We start from the raw sequence: 6,438 nt of genomic DNA, 5'->3' as shown, positions 1-6,438 counted from the left end.
TTTTTTAAATTTTATTTTATTTGGCTCTTATTTAAGTTCATAACCGAGAATGTCTTCTCACACAAATACGTCGACCCAAACAAGCTAAGCATTTTCTTAGCTGGATAAGGACAGGTTTCGCGAGATTCAAGCATTTGCTGTTAGGTGAGAGAAAGCTGGTGGGGGAAAAAAAAGCGATCTCCTTCTCGATAGCTGCAAAATCCCAAAAGCGTTGTCTGAACCCTTTAGCCAGAGATTTAATCTAATCTTTAATCTAATCTTAATTTAATCTGATGCGTATCTCCTCGTTTGTGCACTGACATTGCTCTGTGGTAATCTGGTCATGATTTCTTGCAACGCTGAAAAATGTGAAGTATTTCATCGCAAGCCAGCAAAAAAAAGGTCAGACTCCTTTCCTCTCCTTTCTTCACCATAGTCATCACGCAGTCTTTGATAAATTCACCTTCAGTGAAAGGTTTGGAATGCTTTGCAATCAGAGCTGCTACTTTGTAACTAGCCTTTGTGGTTTCAAGCTGCTTCAATTTCTTGCTGCGTTCCTTCCCTGTAATCTTGTCGTATATGTCAGCATCTCCATTCATCCATCGTCTATTCCGCTTAATCACATATATGGGGTTGCAGGGGGGCTGGAGTCTATCCCAGCTGGCTATGGGCGAGAGGAGAGGTGTCAGTCCATCGCAGGGCTATGTCATCGTGTCTTGTTTTGTAATGTCGCTTGACATTGTACTTTTTAAAAACAGCCACTGTCTCTTTGCAAACGAGGCAGACACAGTTGTTACGTATTTCAGTGAAGAAATAGTCCAATTTCCATCCAGTCATCCAGTTTCCGCAGTCATCTTTCCTTTTTCCTTTTTTTTTCTTGATTGTGGCCATTTTAGAAAATTGGCGGCAAAGGGTCACACGGGGTGATGTCGCGTAGAGTGCTGCTGCCCTACAGTGGGTAAATGAGGAACAGCATTTAGTGTGCAAGCTGCTACATATGCTAGTGTAGGGCAGTTATTTATAACAGCCACTAGGTGGCAGCTGTAGTGGGAATGGGAGCACAGATTGTCCCTCGCCACACACAATACTCCCGGACCTACTGTATTTTAGGTGCCACGTGTCACAATCTCTGGTCCGGCTCCTTGTTCTATTTTGAGTTCTTTAGTTTCGGTATTGTCTGGTTCTATTCTAGGGTTTTATTTTGAAGGACTTCCTGCCACTCACTCCACAGTTGTGTTTATTGTCACGTCTTGGTTTCACTTCCGCTAATACCTTGAAAGGACTTCCTGTTTACCTCATGTCTCAGCTGTTCCCTGTTCTACCGGTCATTAGCCACACCTGCACGTCATCAGTAATCAGGTCACTGTGTATTTAAGCACCACTTCTCACCCTAGTACCTCGCCAGATTGTTAGCTCGTGTTGCGTGTTATACACCACCCTCCAGCGTTCTGTAGCCTAGTCCGGTCTTGCGTTGTGAACCTTGTTTGGACCATTGACGCCGAGCCTGTCTAGTCCCTGTCTGTCGTGTATGCCTTGGATTTTGATCTTGCCTGATACCGACCTTGCCTGCTACCCTGACCACGATCTCACGCCTGACGGAACGGTATTGTAATCCAGACTCTTGTTTACGAACCTTGCCTGTCCCTGACACCGATTCTGCCTGATCCTGTATAGCCACATATTGACTCTGAGCTTCGGAATAAATTCCTTCGTTTTCATATCTCAGTCTGTCTGTGCCGTGCATGTGGGTCCGCCGCCTTTGACGATCTGACACCACGCAGTGTTTTTTTGTCTTCTATGGCTTTCTGCTGAAAGATGAGCACCTGGGGGAGCACCTGGAGCTCTCTTGTAATAGATAAAGTTCTGCCACCCATCGGAGGCATGTATCAAGTGTTGCATTTGTATTACACAGCGCAATATTTTTTGTTATCAGAATTTACATCAAATTTATTTAGTTAAGTGCCTTAGTGTTGTCGGGCTGTAACTTAGCCTCAGTTCTGTGTTTAATATACAATTATTTTCAGTGGCCTTGTTCTATATGTGTTTAATTTATGCTTTCTGCTAAAAGAACACATGACCGCAATAAAACCAGAGCCGTAGGTCCTGGCCCCAGCACTGAATCCTCTGTGTCTTGTGTCTTTCTACTGCCCACACCCCTCAACAAAACACGAAACAAAATACAATGCAGACAGCCAGAGTGGTCTGGACGCTTCACGGTCCAAACAAGACACATGACAGAGACTGAGAGGGCAGGTTACACTGGTAACATTACTGCTGCCCAGTGTTCCCTCTACTATGCGCGTGCACGCACAACGTGCGAGCCAGACATTACTGATCTTATGACAGAGGCCGAGGGACGGAACAATGTGGCCGCTTAATTAAAGGGCTGGCCGAAGCCAGCTTAAAAAGTTGGCAAAAGATAGTGAAACAAAGTGCAAAAGTAATGAAGTTTGTGCCCTTAATTGCACGACTCAATAGGAATTTATACAAAAACAGAAATAGGGTAGAAAAAAACAATTAAAAAAGCAAAGAAAAAGATACAAAAGGACAACGCTGCTGAAACATGCTGCCACACACGCAGCACCATCTTTAATCCATTAGCTAGCTCTAGCATTTGCTGTAGTTGTACTAGCACCCTGTAATTTAACAGTTTAAAAAAATCAGCTGGTCATAGAAGAAAATAAAAAAAGAAAATAAAAGGAACAGTAACACATTTATGTAACTATTGCTATAAAATATTTTAGTAAATGTGCTGTTAAATGACAATTTACTTTATTCCATTACACATATGAAAAACAACATCAAGCTTTGAGCTGCTGTGTGTTATTAGTGAACTTTCTGAATGGACTAACAAGGCAGCAAGGCTGCAGTGAGTTGTCAGCAATGCACTGATAGAGCCTAATCACCCAGGGTAACCTTAGTAAGAGAGAAAAAAATTAGATGTGAAATAATAACGAATTTGCCCAAACACACTGGCTCCACTGTGGATTAGAGAGACTCTCCAAATGAATAAATAGGGGTCACACTGTACCTCTGTGTCAGCAAGCATCTGCTCTGCTAAAGTGTCCTTGAGCAAGATATGCAGTCAAAACATTCTCTAATGGTGCTTCTCAGGCCTGTAATTTCCATGTGTAGGGCAGCAAGGAACAGGAGGAATTACTACTGGAAATGTTTTTTCCACCAAGCCCACAGCATGTGAACAGAAAAAAGGAATCACTTTGGAAATTCACAAAGTAACTAATATTCACATGGAGACAGAGACAAAGAGTAAGAGTGAAGCATATGAACTAACCAGGGTGCTTTAGCATTGACCTTTCCCAGTGACCAAGCAAGCTGGGGCTAATGCAAAGACTGGTGGTACTTCTCTAAATGCTACTATGTCACAACCTATCACATCAAATTTGAAATTCAACCTTTTTTCCACCCCAAAGGGCTTAGAATGTAACAAGCAATATCTTTATAACGTAAAAAGGCTGAGCATACAGAGCAGAGTTGGTGTGAAATTATGTGTTTGTGTGTCTTGGTTTCATGATTCTCACTGTCAGAATGCAAGAGGATATGAAATATTAATGCCTGAACTTTTTACTGCAGGTAACCAAATCAGACTCTTATTGTAGGAGAGTCAATGTCCTTCTCACACTCTGGCCCTCCTAAAAAGGAAAACCTGACACCACAATATAACCCCCTTGACTGGCCACAGTAAAAATAATAACGCTAAATCATAAATTGCACACTTTAGCTTATTCTGTAAAGCTAAAAGAACACAGACATACAGATGGAGCGACAAATGTTCGCTGCCTTTTTTTTTCAACTACCAGGAATAAATGACAACTGACAAAGACCAAAAGATTCTTCAGTCTGAGGGAAGTGCCATATTATCCTTCAGTTTGGCATCACTTCATACATGTAAGGAACCGGCTTGTTACGTTGACAAAAGACACAAAAGTTAGTAGGTGTGAATAACCCTCCCCCAAGAAGGACACAAACTGTAGAAGCTTGTTTCTGCTCCAGACTGAATCAGTTGACATAACTCAACTTTCACGCAACCTCACCTGAACCATGAGAACCAGATATATATCTGTGAACTGCTTAATAAGAAATTCTGTTAACATAATGATGTACGGGGGAATTTAGGCTCTGCCACCCTAACAAGACCAATAGTGGTTAAGGGACAGAAGCTCCCAACTAGAGACCCCTGGTGTGATCTCTGCGTCTGGTGTCTTTTGTTTACTGGATCGCTTCAGGTGAAAAAGATCCTTGCATTCTAATAACGATGTGTAAAAAGACAGAGTCCTTGGTTTTATTTTTGGAGCCCAACAGGAGCACCACCATGGGTTAGGTTTAGGGGGTTAGTGAGAAGAGTCAGACACAAGTCAAAGCGTGTTCGTGCCTCAGCTCAGGACAAACACTGGGCCTAGTTACAGCAGGACATCAGAATATGTGCTGTCCGTCTCATCCAGTAATAAATGAACATCTGAATATGGATATGTGTTAGTAGAGTTACGTCAGCTGTTATTCTTTCAGTTCTGTTTCATTCATTCATTTCACAATTAGAATTTTCCACAGTAAACCAACCTATAGCTATGTTAACGCCACTATAAATGAAACAAAGAGTGGATTTAGGTGTGTCCTGGTAATAATGAATACTGAATAAAACACCCTCTAGTCAAACATTAATAAACCTCATGGATACCTCATTTGTGCTTATTATACTTCTTGCTTGTACTTATGTACTGCCAGTTTTTTACAGCCAGCCAGGAATAACAACGAGAATAAAAACAAACATTTTACAGGCTCTGAAAGTGGGGTCATGGTATCTGGATTCCTGTGCTTAGAGGACAAACATTTTACCAGAAGTGGTTCATATTATACTCCATTTGCCTTGATGGCTCAGTGGTAGAGCATTCTTTTTGGGAGCGGAAGGTCCCAGGTTCACCAGGGGATGGGTGGTCTGTGATGCAAGCATGTGATAATGACCAATAAAGTCTTTCTTTCTTACCACAGGCTTCACACTACACCTGTAAAGAACTTTCTCTTCAGTTAAACAAAGAACTGTAGCTTGGTCGTTCTGTCTGGCACTCAACACTCAACTTTGACATGAATTCAACGTTTGCAAAGTTTTCTCAGCTTTTTAGTTGAAGCAGTCATGTGACTATTACTGTGTCTGCCTGCCTTAGTCAACAGTGTAGAACTGACATTATCAGATCTATGTTCTGTTCTCAGAACTGTGCCTATACTGGTATTTGACCACTATACTGTAGTGAGTCCGCTTCCAGACCGCCAGAGGGCACTCTGGCTCATGTGGCATTAAGACCCTCTTGGTTGGTTCTTTGTTTTTTTATTTCCTGTTGTGTCATGTCCTGTTATTAGGTTAATTAGAGTCACCTGTTTTAGTAAGTATTTAAGTTTCTGGTTTGGGTACAGTCTTTGTTGGTTCGTTATTCCTATGCCTATTCCTATTGTTATTCCTATGCCTATTCCTATTGTTATTCCTATTCCTATCTTTTGTCTATAGGTGTTACATGGAGGTTGTTGTTAGATGTCGTTTCTGTCTTGTGGTCCAGTCCTGTCCCTGATCAAGGTTTGTCTAGTCTTTGTGTTGTCTTTGTGTTTGATGCATTGCATGTTACATGTCGTTGTGTCATTGTGCTCTCTGTCCAGTTTTGTGTGTTAGTTCAGGGTATGTTAGAACAAACTAGCAACTAAACCTGTGTTTAGTGGGGTCATTTAGTTTCCTGTTCAGTAGTGATCTTTTGTTACTCAGTGAGTGGTATGTGTTAGTTTGCATTCAAATTTCTGCCCCAGCCTGCATACGCAGTGACCTTAGTTTGTATTGTCCTTTCTGTATGTTTTATTATTAAACCATTTATCGTTAATCCTGTCTGTGGGTCGTTGCATTTGGGTCTTCCCTCTCAGTACGGTTTGTAGGCCTTTGTAGCCTGTTTCCCACTCATAGTGAGTGTGTTTTAAAATACTGTTCAGTCCAGTTTGCCCCTTGGTTGCAACAGTAGTATACTGTTCCGAGTCTAGTTTGACCCTCGCGTGTAACATATACAGGTTAGATAGTAAAGCTCCACCTTTTGGTTTTACCCTGGAATTGTGTCATTGGGGCTAAAAATGGGGGTGGTCTTATTAGCATTTTTAGCACCTTCCCCAACAGACCAAGGGCTGACCATCGGCTCATAAGTTACTGTGTGTGATCAGCTCCTGAAATTGGACTGAAATCAATGAAAATGAACTGCTCCATCTGTATGTGCACACACATGGCTGCACCCCAGACAGCTCAAACCCCTAGTCAGCCAAGCACAAGCAGGTGTCACAAAAGCAAGGTGATGGACCAAAACACACAGCTCTCAGACAGGGCTTAGGTAAAAGAGTCTTTTATTGCTCATTTCATGTGGTGGAAGTTTCCCATGAAGAGGCAGATGAGAGAGTTGTCTTTTGTGAGATTTATTATGA

The sequence above is a fragment of the Betta splendens genome, chromosome 10 (genome assembly GCF_900634795.4).
Source record: "Betta splendens chromosome 10, fBetSpl5.4, whole genome shotgun sequence".
Lineage (NCBI taxonomy): Eukaryota > Metazoa > Chordata > Actinopteri > Anabantiformes > Osphronemidae > Betta > Betta splendens.
Note: the sequence above shows the minus strand (reverse complement) of the source record.